The 18,140-nt window shown below is 39.7% G+C and overlaps 1 protein-coding gene and 1 pseudogene across 6 annotated transcripts in view; one reads left to right on the forward strand and one right to left on the reverse strand.

The window, feature by feature from the left end:
- The window catches only part of ALMS1 (ALMS1 centrosome and basal body associated protein), a 189,712-nt gene that overhangs the window by 158,621 nt on the left and 12,951 nt on the right, over nt 1-18,140 (reverse strand). The window lies entirely within an intron of this gene.
- On the forward strand, nt 202-6,632 carry LOC133256441 (F-actin-capping protein subunit alpha-2-like; annotated as a pseudogene).

Consider the following 18,140-nt stretch of genomic DNA (forward strand, 5'->3'; position numbering starts at 1 on the left):
TAAAGAGACTTTTTAAAAAGAGACATATACGGGGAGGGAGGAGGGAGGAGGGTTCAGGATAGGGAACACGTGTATACCTGTGGCAGATTCATGTTGATACATGGCAAAACCAATACAATATTGTAAAGTTAAAAAATAAAATAAAAAGAGACATAATGTCCATAAAAAAAGAAGAGATTGATAAAAATAAAACAGGCAGCTATGAGTCAAGAAAAGATGCATGCTCACAAACCCACAAATGTCAAAGAACCTCTGAAGGAAACTCAAGATCATAAGGTAATTTTTTTCCCCATAATTAAAACAGTTACTACACTAACAAAACATTTTTACAGAGCACATACAACAATGTGCTTTTGATGAGAAAGGCAAGCTTAACTCAAAAATCTATTCAATAACTAAAGAGATTCTATTCAATAACTAAAGAGATTCCTATGGTATAGACTCTTTCATGAGGTTTTTCTCAAAAGGTAGAACAGCATGGGGCACACCCACCTTGCTTCAGTGGCATTTTCTGAGGAGTAACGAACAAAAAGCAAAGAAAGGCATTTTGCAAATTCATTTTGGCAATTTGAAATCCCTAAATAAATAAAAATAGAGCCAATGTTCTGGCACAGTTAGTATTCCTGGAGCCCTCCAGGAACGAAGAATGCCAAAATGAATGTTCATAATGGCTATTCACTGCAACTAAATAATGCTGGGTGTACTGCACAGGGTCTTGCCTTTGAAAATAGCTGATTCATATTAGCTTACAAAAAAAAGTTCAATTCCCTAGGATATTTGTAGAACACTAATGATACAATATTACGAAAACCAACACTTTGACAAACTAACCCAGTGTGTGAGAAAAAAGAACACACTCTCACTGTTATCAGCTAAAAAAACCTTAAAACTTAAAATTAAATGTTAGAAGTTCTTATTGTTTTTCATTCGCTCAGTTGTATCCGACTCTTTGTGACCTCATGGACTCCAGCACGCCAGGCTTCCCTATCCTTCACTATCTCCCAGAGTTTGCTCAAACTCATGTCCATTGAGTCCATGATGACATCCAACCATCTCATCCTCTGTCGCTCCCTTCTTCTGCCCTCAATCTTTCCCAGCATGAGGGTCTTTTCCAGAAAGTGGGCTCATTGGAAAAGTTCTTATTAAAAAATACATTTCCCAGAACTTATTTTTATTACCTACCCAATGGTTTATAGACTTCATTAAGGAAATTAATTTCTAATACATTCCCGTATGTTTGATCAGTTTTCCCACAGGTGCCTCAGGTATTGGTATAACCCAAACACTTAAAAGAGAATTCTTAAGATGAATGCTTTAAAACTAAGCAGGTGTCATCAGCAACTCTGATCTGAGGTTAAATGCCTTCTGGTATAAACAGTTTCAGAGTCCTTCCCTGATTAGCTTTTAATATTAAAAGTTTGTGGTCTTTAGTGGTCTTCCAACTACATACTACCTATCAAAGAAACATTTTAGATCTAAGGATGCATATCAATTAAAAGGATTAAAAAAAGATATTTCATGCAACAGTAACCAAAATAACACAGGAACAACTGTATTAATTTCAGACAAAATGGACTTTTAAGTCAAAAACTGTTACAAGAGACAAAGAAGTATGTCATATAATGATAAAAGGGACAATTCACCAAGAAAATATGAAAAGTATATTTCTGCACCAAACCTCAGAGCTCCTAAATTAATGAGACAGATGTTGAAAGAACTGAAGGGAGAAATATACAACAACATAATGAATAATGTCCTTTCAATAATGCATAGAACAACCAATCAGAAGAATAAGAAAATACAGAAATTGAACAACACTACAGACCAATCAAACCTAACAGATATATATATAGAAGACTCCATCCACAAACAGCAGAATACATTTTCTCAATTACACATGAAACATTCCTCAGGACAGAACACATGTCTAGCCATAAAACTCGTCTGAATAAATTCAAGAAGACTGAAATAATACACAGTACCTTTTCCAATCACAATGTAATGAAACTAGAAATAAACAGCCTAAGAAAAAACTGGAAATTTTACAATATGTGGAAATTAAACACTACACTCTTAAACAACAAGAAGTCATAAAGGAAATTAGAAAATACCTTGACACAAATGAAAATGCAAAATATCAAAAAAATTTATGGATGCAGTTAAAGAAGTACTAAGAAGGAAGTTTAAGCTATAAATGGCATGCCTTAAAAAAAGGTAAGATCTCAAGTAACAATCTAACTTGCACCTCAAGGAACTAAAAGAAAAACTAAAACCTAAAAGTGAAAATAACAAAAACTGGAGTACAGATAAATGAAATGGTCAACAAGGAAAAAAAATCATGAAACTAAAAGTGATTTTTCAGAAAACTGACAAAATTGATAACCCCTTAGGGTAGACAAAGAAAAAAAAAAAAACTCAAATAATAAAATCAGAAATGCAAGAGTTGTAATATTCCATTACAACCAATGCCACAAATAAGGACCATAAGAGAACATTATGAACAACTGCACACCAACAAACAGGACACACATTAATCCCTAGAAAGACACAACCTACTAAGACTGAACAATGAAAAAACAGAAAATCTGAAATGTATAACTAGCAAGGAGATTGAATCAGTAATCAAAAACTTGGCAACACAGAAAAGCCAAGGACCAAATCACTTCAATCACCCTCAAAAATGTTAGCACACAGAATTCACAACACATTAAAAGTATACACCATGATCACGTGGGGATTAACCATGGAATGCAAGGATGATTCAACTCATAAAAATCAATCAATACTTCACATTGACAGAATGAAGAACAAAACCACTGATGATCTTTACTGATACAGAAAAAGCACCTGAATATTCAATACCCTTGCATGATAAAAGCACTCAACAAATGAGGAAGAGAAGGAAACTAATCAATATAATGGGACCTCCCAAAGGTGGCTTAGTAGGTAAAGAATCTGCCTGCGATGCAGGAGACACAGGTTCAATCCCTGAATTGGGAAGATCCCCTGGAAGAGGGCATAAATCCACTCCAGTATTCTTGCCTGGAGACTCCCATGGACAGAGGAGCCTGGTGGGATACAGTCCACAGGGTTTCGAACAGTCAAACATGACCTAGGCCACTTATGAGGACCCACAACTAACTCATAGCATACTCAATGGTGGAAAACTGAAAGTTTTTCCTCTAAGACCAGGAACAATGCTTAAGAATGCCTACTCTTGCCATTTCTAATCAACACAGTATTGGGAGTATCAGCCGGAGCAAAGAGACCCCAATAAATTCTCACATATATATGGTCAAATAATTTTCAATAAAAGTATAAAGTTCATTCAATGGGAAAAGGATGGTCTTTTCAACAAATATAAAATTAAAAGGGAAATAAACTTTCCCACAGAAAAGGACAGAAAAGAAACTTCCACTTCTCAACTTTGGCACTGAGTGGAGGGAGTTAAAAAGAACTTCCCTGAGAATCTGAACGGTAAGCCAGTACTGATTCAGGTTTTCAGTCTGAATTCATGCTGCAGTATTGTCCAAAACCGGAGAATGCAACAGCACCCCACTCCAGTACTCCTGCCTGGAAAATCCCATGGATGGAGGAGCCTGGTGGGCTGCCATCCATGGGATCGCACAGAGTCGGACACGACTGAAGTGACTTAGCAGCAGCATTCCTTTAGTGTTCTAGAGGCCAGATCAAAGACTTAAAGACCTAAAACTATAAAACTCTTAGAAGAAAATTCAGAGCAAAAGTTGCACAACAGTAGGTTTGGCAATGATTTCTTGGATATGATAGCAAAGGCACAAGCAACGAAAGAAACAACAGACAAACTGGACTTCATGAAAACTGTAAAATTCTGTATATCAGAAGACACCACCAACAGAGTAAAAACGCAAACCACAAAATGGGGGAAAATATTTGCAAATCACATACCTGATATGGGATTAATAGCCATAATATATAAAGAACTCTTAAAACTCAAAATGGAGCAGGCAATGGCAACCCACTCCAGTACTCTTGCCTGGAAAATCCCGTGGATGGAGGAGCCTCGTAGGCTGCGGTCCATGGGGTCGCTAAGAGTGGGACATGACTGAGCAACTTCACTTTCACTTTTCACTTTCATGCATTGGAGAAGGAAATGGCAACCCACTCCAGTGTTCTTGCCTGGAGAATCTCAGGGACGGGGGAACCTGGTGGGCTGCCGTCTATGGGCTCACACAGAGTCGGACACAACTGAAGCGACTTAGCAGCAGCAGGAAAACTCAAAAACAAAACAAAAACCACCCAATTAACCTATTATCAAATAGGCAAAGAACTTGCAGAGCCATTTCTCCAAACATATACAAATAGCCACTAAGTACAGGGAAAGATGTTCAACATCACTCACCAAAATAGTAAGACATCACCTCATACTCATCAGGATAGTGAAAATGAAAGTCACTCAGTCGTGTCCAACTCTTGGTGACCCCATGGACTGTATCCATGGAATTCTCCAGGTTCAGTATACTGGAGTGGGTAGCCTTTCTCTTCTCCACGGAATCTTCCCAATCCAGGGACTGAACCCAGGTCTCCCGCATTGCAGGTAGATTCTTTACCAGCTGAGCCACAAGGGAAGCCCAAGAGTACTGAAGTGGGTAGCCGATCCCTTCTCCAGCGGATCTTCCCAACCCAGGAATCGAACCAGGGTCTCCTGCATTGCAGGCAGGTTCTTTACCAACTGAGCTATGAGGGAAGCCCACTCATCAGGATGGCTACTATCAAAAAAAAAGAGAACGAAAAAAAATAACAAATGTTGGCAAACATGTGGAGAAACTGGGACCCTTGTGTAGTGTTGGTGAAACTATAAAATAGTACAACTACTATGGAAAACAGTAGGGAGGTTCCTCAGAAAACTAAAAATAGAACTACCACCATGTTCCAGCAATCCCACTTCTGCGTATATATCCAAAAGAACTGAAGGCCAGGTCTAGAGATATTTGCAAACCTATGCTCACAGCAGCACTACTCACAACAGCCAACAGGCAGAAGCAATCCAAGTGTCTTATCAGCTGATAAGGGATAAACAAAATGTTGTACATACATACAGTGGAATGTCATTCAGACGTAAAAGGAAGGTAATTGGGTCACTACTACAAATGGATGAATCTTGAGGATGAAAGTGAAAATAAGCCAGTCACAAAGGACAGATACTGTATGGTTCCACTTAAAAGAGGCATCTAGAGTAATCAAATTCATAGAAACACAAAGCAGAAACGTGGAGGCTAGGAGCTGAGATGAGGGGAAACGGGGAGTTGTTTATGGTGCAGAGTTTCAGCTTTGCAAAAGGAAAAGAGTTCTGGACACCGGTTGTACAACAAGGTTAATGTATTTAACATTATCACACTATACACTTTAAAATGGTTAAGATGGTTAAGATATTATCTGTATTTTATCACAATTAAAATTGTTTTTAAAAATTTTCAATCCCCAGATAAACCTAAACGGAAAATTTATTTCTTTTACAAGAAATACTAAGGGAAATGCTTCAGGATGATACTAGAGAGTAACTGAAATTTATACAAAATAACAGAGAATTAATTAAAGCAATTACACAGCTAACTGCAAAAAACAGTGTAACTGCGTATTTCTTCTCCTTTCTTCCCTTTGACAATCTAAAAAGCCTTCACTGGCAGGATGTGCAGCAAGAAGACCAGGCGGAAAGGGGCAAGGCAGGCTGTCACCGCCAGCATCAACACGGGCAGCCTAGTTCGCCACCGAAAGGAAAAGAGCAGATCTGGAGGAGCAGTTGTCTGATGAGAAGGTATGCATAGCAGCAAAATTCATCATTCATGCCCCTCCTGGAGAATTTAACGAGGTGTTTAATGATGTTCTGTTATTGCTTAACAATGATACTCTTCTGAGGGAAGGGGCAACCCATGCATACCTCAGTAAAACTGAAGGTTTTGAAAATCAGGTACTGAAAACAGAACATGGTAACTTGGGAAACGGAAAGTTTTTGGAACCAAAAAACTTGATCACTTAAAAAAGGACACAACTGATCCAACACTGTATGAAGCAGAAAACGAAACTGAACCATGGCAAACTTCAGTAATAACTGCTCTCTGCTGCTGCTGCTGCTGCTGCCGCTAAGTCGCTTCAGTCGTGTCCGACTCTGTGTCAGTACTGTATGTGGTTAAAAAAATAGACAGCAAACAGTTATTGCATGCATAGAAAGCCATTAATTTCAAGCAAAAGACTTTTGGAATGGTCATTGGAGGTCAGAGTGGACGTTTACAATCATTCCTTCAACTACTCAGGTGCCTGGCATCTTGAATTCAGGTTCATTATTATGAAAATGTTAAGGTTCAGCTATGAGTCACAAAGATATACAAGATTCCCTAACAGTGTCTAATGAGGTGCAAACAGCAAATGAATTTATAAAGATTGAAGAGGCTAAAAAGAATGAATATCAAACTGTCATCAGTGAAAATTATCAGACAATGTCAGACACAACTTTCATCAACGGTTCCCAATTACTCACACTAAGATTGACTGGAACAAGATCCTTAACTACAAGCTTGGCAAAGAAATGCAGAATGCATTAAGATAAACACTGCAAGACCAGATCATTTTAGTGCCTTTATGTTTTAAAAAATACTCATTACAAAAACATTCAAAACTGTCAAGCTCACCACCTAGTCAGATGGGCAGTTGCCATTTAAAATCACTGTAATCAATTAGTTAGATTAAAGCACAAAGTTTAGTAATCAATCATTATTTTCTATTTCTCTTGTTCAAAGAGGACTGAAAATCAGTTTAGTTTAAATGTTTTTTACTTTCTGTTATGCCTTTCTTTCTTATAATGAAGAGATGATTTCTCTAATGTCAAACATTTTTCAAGTGTTTCAAAATTTTTTTACTTACCGTAACCCTAAAATTGCTGTCTTTGGTTTATAAAGTGGATAACTTTCGATATTTGCCCAGTTCATTTTAATGAAGTCAGTAATGGACACTACAGTTTAAGAAGGCTGATGTACTTAGCCATATACGCTAAAGAAACTGTCTACATTTTTCCCCTCATCTCTTTCTCTTATGTAAGATTGAGATTAGAGGGAAAACATTTTCTTTATCTGTGTTTAAACCTTTCAAGAAGGTTATTTAGCTAGCTTAGCATTTAAACTTTTTTGAAACAAGGCCAATGTCTAATGCTGTCTTGACATTCTGAATTAAATGAAAATACTTATTTCAGAAATGCATTTAATGCTTTTTTCCCTCGTGAGTTATGCAAATTAGCTTTGGATTACAAGCTATGTCCCCAATTTATATTTATCATAAAGCCACAACTGTATTATAATAAGGCAAAATGTAACATATATAATCCTGAACTCATGACCATGACTCAGTTTATTTTTCTCTTGTACAGAGAAGTACTAAAATTCAGTGTCTTCCCTGGTGAGCTAATGACTGGGAATTCACCTTGCAATGCAGGGGACACAGACAGGTTCAATCCCTGGTCCGGGAACTAGGATCCCACGTGCCACAACTACTGAGCCTATACGCCACAACTAGGGAGTCTGTGTGTTGCAACGAAAGATCCCGCAAGCCGCAGCTGACCTGACAGCGAAAGAAAGGAAGGAAGGAAGGAAGGAAAGGGGAAAAAAAGTAAAGTACTAAAATTTAATGTGACAATAAAGTGAAAATTTTCCTATTTCAAAAAACAATTGTATGAAACAATATACATCTAACTGTACTGCTGGGCACATAAACATACAGAAACGTATTTGACAATGAGAGCACAAAGGAGATCAACAGGTACTAATCTGTGCTGAAATAAGGAAACAATACCAGATGATAACTCAAAAGAAAGGAAGAAATGAGCACAGAAAAAGAAGACGAAAGAAAGTTCATATAACTAACTACAAAACATCTGCTTGTTATTCTCCCTCCTCCCAGATTCTTCAAAAAACCTATTACACAAAGTATTAACTCTTACAATACCTCACTTGGTATGTAACATATATCTGTAACATATGCAGACATATGTTTAACAGTAATAACACTGAAGGGGCAGGGTAAGGAATGGGGTTATATTGGCATAAACCTTCTATATTTCACTGAAATTTAGTCCTAATGAATCTCAAGCAGATTCTGATAAATTCACAGTGTATACTGTAAGCCACAGAAAATAACTCAGTAATTATAACGTTAAAAATCATTAGAATTAAATCAAAACAAGAGAAAAATCTACTTAAAACCAAAAATGGCAATATAAGGTCTAAAAGAACAAAAAGACACAATGTATAGAAAACAAAAAATTAAACAGTAGATATAAATCAAAACATATCAATAGCATTTAATGTGAGTGAATTAAACAACCCAATCAAAGATATAGAGTTGTGCTAGACTACATGAAAAACAAGATTCAACTATACGCTCTCTACAGGAGACACACTTTAGGCTGAAAACACAAACAGGGTGAAAGGAAAAGGATAAAGAGCAGATTTATAATCACAAAACATGCAGAGTGGCTACTGCAATATAAAAATGTATTACAATAAAAAAGGCTACTAAAAATAAAGAGGAGCATTTCAGAATGACAAAAGGGTCAATCCACCAAGAATAATCTAATAATTCAAAATATATATTCACTTCGCATCAGAGCTCCAAAATACCTTAAGGAAAAACTAACAGAACTGAAGGAAAAAAGAGACAATCCAACAATAATTAGAATTCAATACTCCAGTTTCCCAAAGTAGTGGATGGATATTTTTTGGTGATACTTGAACATTTAAAGGTGGCTGCGACGGGCCAAAGCCTTTGACTGTGTGGATCACAATAAACTGTGGAAAATTCTGAAAGAGATGGGAATACCAGACCACCTGATCTGCCTCTTGAGAAATCTGTATGCAGGTCAGGAAGCAACAGTTTGAACTGGACATGGAGCAACAGACTGGTTTCAAATAGGAAAAGGAGTTCGTCAAGGCTGTATATTATCACCCTGTTTATTTAACTTATATGCAGAGTACATCATGATAAACGCTGGACTGGAAGAAACACAAACTGGAATCAAGACTGCCGGGAGAAATATCAATAACCTCAGATATGCAGATGACACCACCCTTATGGCAGAAAGTGAAGAGGAACTCAAAAGCCTCTTGATGAAAGTGAAAATGGAGAGTGAAAAAGTTGGCTTAAAGCTCAACATTCAGAAAACGAAGACCATGGCGTCTGGTCCCACCACTTCATGGGAAATAGATGGGGAAACAGGGGAAACAGTGTCAGACTTCATTTTTCTGGGCTCCAAAATCACTGCAGATGGTGACTGCAGCCATGAAATTAAAAGACACTTACTCCTTGGAAGGAAAGTTATGACCAACCTAGATAGCATATTCAAAAGCAGAGACATTACTTTGCCAACAAAGGTTCATCTAGTCAAGGCTATGGTTTTTGCAGTGGTCATGTATGGATGTGAGAGTTGGACTGTGAAGAAGGCTGAGCGCCGAAGAATTGATGCTTTTGAACTGTGGTGTTGGAGAAGACTCTTGAGAGTCCCTTGGACTGCAAGGAGATCCAACCAGTCCATTCTGAAGGAGATCAACCCTGGGATTTCTTTGGAAGGAATGATGCTAAAGCTGAAACTCCAGTACTTTGGCCACCTCACGAGAAGAGTTGACTCATTGGAAAAGACTCTGATGTTGGGAGGGATTGGGGGCAGGAGGAGAAGGGGACGACAGAGGATGAGATGGCTGGATGGCATCACTAACTCGATGGATGTGAGTCTCAGTGAACTCCGTGAGTTGGTGATGGACAGGGAGGCCTGGTGTGCTGCGATTCATGGGGTCGCAAAGAGTCGGACACGACTGAGCGACTGATCTGATCTGAACATTTAAAAAAACAAACAACAACAAAAAAACCAGAGCAAATCAATGGGTTTCCTACACACCGGCAGTGAACGATTAGAATTTGAAATTAAAAACACAATACCACTGGGACTTCCCCGGCAGTCTAGTGGGTAAGACTCTGGGTGCTTCCATTGCAGGAAGGGTGGGTTTGGTATGTGGTCAGGGAACTAAGATCCCACATGATGTACAGGGAGGAAAAAACCCATTTACATTAGCACCCAAAAAATGAAATAGGTATAAATCTAAACAAATACGCACCAAATCTAAACTCTGGTGAAAGAAATCAAAACAGAACTAATTAAATGGACAGATAGTTCATCTTCATTGTTAGCAAGACTCAATACTGTCAACATGTCAGTTCTTCCCAACTTGATGTATATATTCAATACAATTCCAATGCAATCCAAGCAAGTTATTTTGTGGATATCGATAAACTGGTTCTAAAGTTTATATGGCAGAGAGCCAAGGCGGCAGTGAGGGAAGGCATGCAGTCCGCATCTGCCCACCCCTAGGATATTCACCAGGCAGTGGTGGGGGATTTCCTGTAGACAGGCTGAAGGGAGGAGCCCTGGGGGAGACCAGGTACCAGGTAGGGCCAAGCAGGGGAAAGTGCAGGCCTGGGGACCAGTGACTGAGGGGCTGCTGGGGGAGAGGGAGCAGTTTTAGAACCAGAAGTGGTTTGGGTACCCAGAGCAGTCTGGGCACCTTTCGGTGCTAGAAGCCGCACGCCTGCTTGCCTCGGAGGGGTGGGGATCCTGGGGGATCACAGGATCCACTGGGAAAAGCCCCTGGGGTGCCCCTTTCACTTTCCAGAGACTGAGGAGCTGTGGGGGGAGGGGTAGCAGTTTTGGCATCAGAAGCAGTTTGGACGCCAGGGACAGTTTGGATGCCTTTGGGTGCTGGGAACTGCATACCTGCTCTACCAGAAAGGGGAGGGACCTCTGAGGGGATAAGAAGTCCCACTGTGGAAGGCCCTGGGGTTCCCCCTTCACTTGGCCCCAGGGAGCCTTTATGGGGCCCAAGGGCCTCTGGGACCCTCTCAACCCTCCTGAGGAGCTCTTTGCCTTCCAGGGTACCTTTTGCTCTTCAGGGACTCATCCACCTGGATGGGTCCTGTAGATGTGAAACAGAGGAGGGAGGCTCTTGCAGGGAGAGAAGACCACCCAGCTGGGGGAGGCACCTGCAGAGTTCCAGTAGCAGGGAACTGCCTAGTGTCCCCCTGCCCACTCGGCCCTGGAGCGTCTCCTAAGACCACCACCTCCGGGCCCCCCTCCACCCTCCAGGGGGCCCCCCTCCAGCCCCTCTCCTCCCTCCAGGGCTTACTCCTCTTTCCAGGCCAAGTGCTCAGCCATCCGGGTGGCCCCCCACCCTTCAGGGTCCCCCTCTATCCTCCAGTTCCCTCTCCCCTCCAAGGTCCCTGTCCTCTGTGGGCCCTCATCCCCCAACCAGGGGCTCTGTCTGCCCTCTGGACTGGGCCTCCACCATCTGGGACCCCTTTCTCTACCCTCTGGCTCCCTCCTCCTTCCAGGGGCACCCTCTATTCTTCAGGACCCCTCTCCCTCCAGGGTCACCTCCAAGGGCACCCACTGCCCACACAGGTCCTGCGACTGCAGAAGGGAAGGAAGACAAAGCAGAGCCAGCAGGGAAGGGTCCCTCTGGATGGGGAGGAGAGGGGAATCCATCTGGTGTTCCCCTACCCACTCGGCCCCAGGGAGCCTCCTGGAGACCCAGGTTTATCCTCCCCACCCTGAAGCCAGAAGCACTGCAGAAACCTGGGTGGAGTCCAGGCCACCTGCCACGCCCTACACAGAGGCACTGCAGAGGCTTTCTCAGTTTGGGTAGAGCCCCCTCTCTAGGGTCTTCTCTGGAGGCTTAGGTCCTGAATCAGGACCCCATCCCCCCAATAAATCCCATCTCCACCCAAACAACACCACATAAGTCATCCCCCACCTAAGCACTGCCCTTCACATTCAAGGTTTGTTTCTGTTTTTGAGGTTGTTTTTTTTTTTTTTCAATACTTTTTTTACTGTTTACCAGCAGAGTTCGGTTTTACCCTCCAGTGGTTGTTTCACACATATTCTTATTTTTTCTATTATTTGTTAGTTTTCTAAATTTATTTTATTATTTTTTAATCTTCATTGTTTTTCTGCCCCCTCTTGATTTTTCTTATTTTTTATTTTTATAGATATAATTTTGTTTCTTCTCTCACTTTGCTACTGGAGTCCACTTTCACCCTTCTGAGGTTATTTTCTATTCTTTGTTATTGTTCTGCCTTTTTTTTTCCTTTTCTTCCTTTTCTATATTTTTCTTTTCCACAACCATGGCTTGTGGAATCCCAGTTCAGGACTGAGCCCCAGGAGGCAGGAGTGCTGAGTCCGAATGGCTAGAGTAACAGAGAAAACTTCAGGTGCCAGGGAGTATTAATTAGAGTGAGGTTTCCCAAAGGTCCACATCTCAAAACAAAGACCCAGCTCTACCCAACTACCTGAAAACTCCACTGCTGGAAACTAAGACTAAACAACTTGTGAGACAGGAACGTACTCCCAACTATCAAAAAAAAAAAAAAAAATGACAAAAAAAATATGTTAAAGATGAAGGAGCAAGTTAAAAACTACAAGACCAAATAAATGAAGAGGAAATAGGCAACCTATGTGAAAAAGAATTTCAAGTAATGACAGTAAAGAAGTTTCAAAATATCAAAAATAGAAAAAATACAAGAATCATTTAACACATTTACTAAAGACCTAGAAGAAATAAAAATAAACATAGATGAACAACACAATCACTGAAATTAAAAATAATCTAAAAGGAATCACTAGTAGAATAACTGAGGCAGAAGAATGGATAAGTGAGCTGGAAGACAGAATAACAGAAATAACTGCTGAGGAGCAGAAAAAAGAAATATAAGAGTAGAGGACAGTCTCAGAGACCGCTGGGACAATAATAAATGCACCAAAATTCAAATTATTAGCATTTCAGAAGAAGAGAAACAAAGGGTATGAGAAAATATGTGAGGAGATTATAGCGGAAAACTCCCCTACTATAGGAAAGGAAATAAGCACCCAAGTCCAGGAAGCCCGGACAGTCCCATACAGGATAAACCCAAAGAGAAATACAACAACACACATATTAATCACACTAAAAAAATTTAAACACAAAGAAAAAATACTAAAAGCAGCAAGGGAAAAGCAAAAAATAACATACGAAGCAATCCCCATAAGGTTAACAGCTGATTTTTCAGCAGAAACTCTGCAGGCCAGAGAGAGTGGAAGGATATATTTAAAGTGATGAAGGATAAAAACTTACAACCAAGAGTACCAGCAAGGATCTCATTGAAATTTGAAGAAGAAATCAAAAGCTTTACAGACAAGCAAAAGTTCAGTGAATTCAGCGCCACCAAACCAGCTTTCGGAGAAGGCAATGGCACCCCACTCCAGTACCCTTGCCTTGAAAATCCCATGGACGGAGGAGCCTGGTAGGCTGCAGTCCATGGGGTCACTAAGAGTCGGACACGACTGAGCGACTTCACTTTCTCTTGTCACTTTCATGCACTGGAGAAGGAAATGGCAACCCACTCCAGTGTCTTGCCTGGAGAATCCCAGGGACGGGGGAGCCTGGTGGGCTGCCGTCTTAGGGGTCGCACAGAGTCGGACACAACTGAAGTGACTTAGCATAGCAAACCAGCTTTACAACAAATGCTAAAGGAAATTCTCTAGTAGGAAACACAAGAGAAGAAACAGACTCACAAAAATAAATCCTAAACAATTAAGAAAATGGCATTAGGAACATATATATATAACTACCTTAAATGTAAATGGATTAAATGCTACAATCAAGACACAAGCTGGCTGAATGGATACAGAAACAAGACCTGTGTATATGCTGCCTACAGGAGAGCCACTTCAGACCTAAGGACACATACAGACTGAAAGTTGAGGGATGGAAAAAGATATTCCATGCAAGTGGGAATCAAAAGAAAGTGGGAGTAGCAACACTTATATCAGATAAAACAGACGTTAAAATAAAAACTGTTACAAACAATAAGGAAGGACACGACATAATGAAAAAGGGATCAACTCAAGAAGATATAACAATTATAAATACTAATTCACCCAACATAGAAGCACCTCAATACATAATGCAAATACTAACGACCACAAAAGGGGAAACTGACAGTAACAGCGTAACAGAAGGGGACTCTAACACCCCAATTACACCAATGGACAGATCATCCAGACAGAAAATTTATAAGGAAACACAAGCCTTAAATCACATACTAGCCCAAATGGAGCTAACTGAGATCTCTAGGACATTCCATCCCAAAACAGCAGAATACACTTTTTTCTCAACTGAACATGGAATATTCTCCACAATGGATTACATCTTGGGTCACAAATCAAGCACTGGAAAATTTAAGAAAACTAAAATTGTATCAAGCATATTTTCTGACCACAGTGCTATGCAACTTGATATCAATTACAGGAAAAGAAAGAAAACTGTAAAAATCACGAACACATGGAGGCTAAACAACACACTTCTAAATAACCAACAAGTCACTGAAGACATCAAAAAGGTTATTTAAAAAAAATACCTAGAAACAAAAAGACAATGACCCAAAACCTGTGGGATGCAGCAAAATCAGTTCTAAGAGGAAAGTTTATAGCAATACAAGCCTATCTCAAAAAACAACAACAACCAAAAAATCAACAACCTGACTTTATACCTAAAGCAACTAGAAAAAGAACAAAAAACCCTGAAGTTAGCAGAAGGAAAGAAATTAGAAAGATCAGAGCAGAAATAAATGAAAAAGAAATGAAAGAAAAATAGCAAAGATCAATAAAACTAAAAGTTAATTCTTTGAGAAGATAAACAAAATTGACAAACCACTAGCCAGACTTATCGAGGAAAAAAAAGGGAGAGGACTCAAATCAATAAAATTAGAAATGAAAAAGAACTTACAAGAGACAACACAGAAATACAAATGATCTTAAGAGTCAATGACAAGCAACTATATGCCAATAAAATGGACAACCTGGAAGAAATGGGCAAGTTCTTAGAAAAACCTTCCAAATCTGAACCAGGAAGAAACAGAAATCATGAATGGACCAATTACAAGCACTGAAATCAAAACTGCGATCAAAAATCTTCAACAAACAAAAGCGCAGGGCAAGATGGCTTCACCGGCGAATCCCACATCAAGTTTAGAGAAGAACTAACACCTATCCTGCTAAAACTATTCCAGGAAACTGCAGAGGAAGGAAAAACCCCAAACTCATTCCAGGAGGCCACCATCACTAAAACCAGACAAAGACACCACAAAAAAGAAAATTCCAGGCCAATATCAAAATCCTCAACAAAATTTTAGCAAAAAGAAGGCAATAACATATTAAAAGGATCATACATCATGACCAAGTGGCATTTATCCCAGGGATGCATGGATTCTTCAATATATACAAAAAAATCAATGTGATACACAGTATCAAAAAACTGAAAGATAAAAACCATATGATCATCTCAATAGACACAAAGAAAGCTTCTGACAAAATTCAACACTCATTTATGATAAAAACTCTCCAGAAAGTAAGCATAGAAGGAACCTACATCAACATAATAAAGGCCATATATGACAAATTCAAAGCAAATATTCTCAATGGTGAAAAACTGAAAGCATTTCCTCTAAGACTAGGAACAAGAGAATGGTGCTGACTCTCATCACTATTATCCAACATAGTGTTGGAAGTCCTAGCCACAGCAATCAAAGAAGAAAAAGAAATAAAAGAAATCCAAATTGAAAATAAAGATAAAACTTTCAAAAAAAACCCAAAACTTTCGCTGTCTGCAAATGACATAATACTATACATAGAAAAATGTAAACATTCTGCCAGAAAATTACTAGAGTTAATCAATGAATACAGTAAAGTCACAGGATATAAAATTAATACACACAAATCCTTTGCATTCCTATACACTAACAATGAAAAATCAGAAAAAGGTTAAGGAAACAATCCCATTCACCACTGTAGCAAAAAAGGATAAAATACCTAGGAATAAACCTACCTAAAAGAAAAAAAAAACCCATGCAGAAAACTATAGGACACCGATGAAAGAAATCCAAGATGTCACAAATAGATGGAGAGATACACCGTTTTCTTGAATTGGAGAAATCAATATTGTGAAAATGACCATACTACCCAAAGCAATCTACAAATTCAATGCAATCCCTATCAAATTACCAATGGTATTTTTCTACAGAACTAGAACAAAAAATTTCACGATTTGCATGGAAACACAAAAGAGCCCAAAGAGCCAAAGCAATCTTAACAAAGAAAAACAGAGCTGGAGGAATCAACCTTCCTGACTTCAGACTATACTACAAAGCTACAGTCATCAAGAGTATGGTACAAGCACAAAAACAAATACAGATCAATGGAACAAGACACAAAGCCCAGATATGGAGAAGGCAGTGGCACCCCACTCCAGTACTCTTGCCTGGAAAACCCCATGGACGGAGGAGCCTGGTAGGCTGCAGTCCATGGGGTCGCTAAGAGTCAGACACGACTGAGCGACTTCACTTTCACTTTTCACTTTCATGCACTGGAGAAGGAAATGGCAACCCACTCCAGTGTTCTTGCCTGGAGAATCCCAGGGACGGGGGAGCCTGGTGGGCTGCCATCTCTGGGGTCACACAGAGTCGGACACGACTGAAGCAACTTAGTAGTAGTAGTAGTAGTAGTAGTAGTAGTAGTAGTATGGGCACCTTATCTTTGACAAAGGAGGCAAGAATATACAATGGAGAAAAGACAGCCTCTTCAGCAAGTAGTTCTGGGAAAACTGGACAGCTACATGCTAAAGAATGACACTAGAAGACTTCCTAACATCATACTCAAAAATAAACTCAAACTGGATTAGACTTAAATGTAAGCTCAGAAAGTATAAAGCTCTTAGGGGAAAACATAAGTAGAATATTCCTTGACATAAACCACAATAAGATCCTCTATGACCCACCTCCTAGAGTAATGGAAATTAAAAAAAAAAAAAAAATGAGACCTAATTAAACTTAAAAGCTTTTGCACAACAAAGGAAACAATAAAAAAGATTAAAAGACAACCCTCAAAATAAGAGAAAATTGCAAATGAAACAACTGACAAAGGATTAATCTAGAATATATAAGAAGCTCGTACAGCTCAATATTAGGAAAACAAACAGCCCAATCAAAAAATGGGTCAGATCAGATCAGATCAGTCGCTCAGTCGTGTCCGACTCTTTGCGACCCCATGAATCACAGCACGCCAGGCCTCCCTGTCCATCACCAACTCCCGGAGTTCACTCAGACTCATGTCCATCGAGTCAGTGATGCCATCCAGCCATCTCATCCTCTGTCATCCCCTTCTCCTCTTGCCCCCAATCCCTCCCAGCATCAGAGTCTTTTCCAATGAGTCAACTCTTCGTATGAGGTGCCCAAAGTACTGGAGTTTCAGCCTTAGCATCATTCCTTCCAAAGAAATCCCAGGGCTGATCTCCTTCAGAATGGACTGGTTGGATCTCCTTGCAGTCCAAGGGACTCTCAAGAGTCTTCTCCAACACCACAGTTCAAAAGCATCAATTCTTCGGCGCTCAGTCTTCTTCACAGTCCAACTCTCACATTCATACATGACCACAGGAAAAACCATAGCCTTGACTAGATGAACCTTTGTTGGCAAAGTAATGTCTCTGCTTTTCAATATGCTATCTAGGTTGGTCATAACTTTCCTTCCAAGCAGTAAGCGTCTTTTAATTTCATGGCTGCAGTCACCATCTGCAGTGATTTTGGAGCCCAGAAAAATAAAGTCTACCACTGTTTCCACTGTTTCCCCATCTATTTCCCATGAAGTGATGGGACCGGATGCCATGATCTTCGTTTTCTGAAGACATATAGATGGCCAATAAACAGATGAAAAGATGCTTAACGTCACTAATTACCAGAGAAATGCAAATCAAAACTTCAATGAGGTATCACCTCATGCCAGTCAGAATGGCCATCATCAAAAACTGTACAAACAATAAATGTTGGAGAGGATGTAGAGAAAAGGGAACTCTACACTGTTGGTGGGAATACAAACTCATGCAGACTTTATGGAGAACAGGATAAAGATTACTTCAAATACTAGGAATAAATCATCGTATGACCCAGCAATTCCACTACTGGGCCATAATCAGTATGAGAAAACCATAATCAAAACTCAAGACACATGTACCCCAATGTTCACTGCAGCACTGCTGACAACA

The sequence above is a fragment of the Bos javanicus genome, chromosome 11 (genome assembly GCF_032452875.1).
Source record: "Bos javanicus breed banteng chromosome 11, ARS-OSU_banteng_1.0, whole genome shotgun sequence".
Taxonomy (NCBI): Eukaryota; Metazoa; Chordata; class Mammalia; order Artiodactyla; family Bovidae; genus Bos; species Bos javanicus.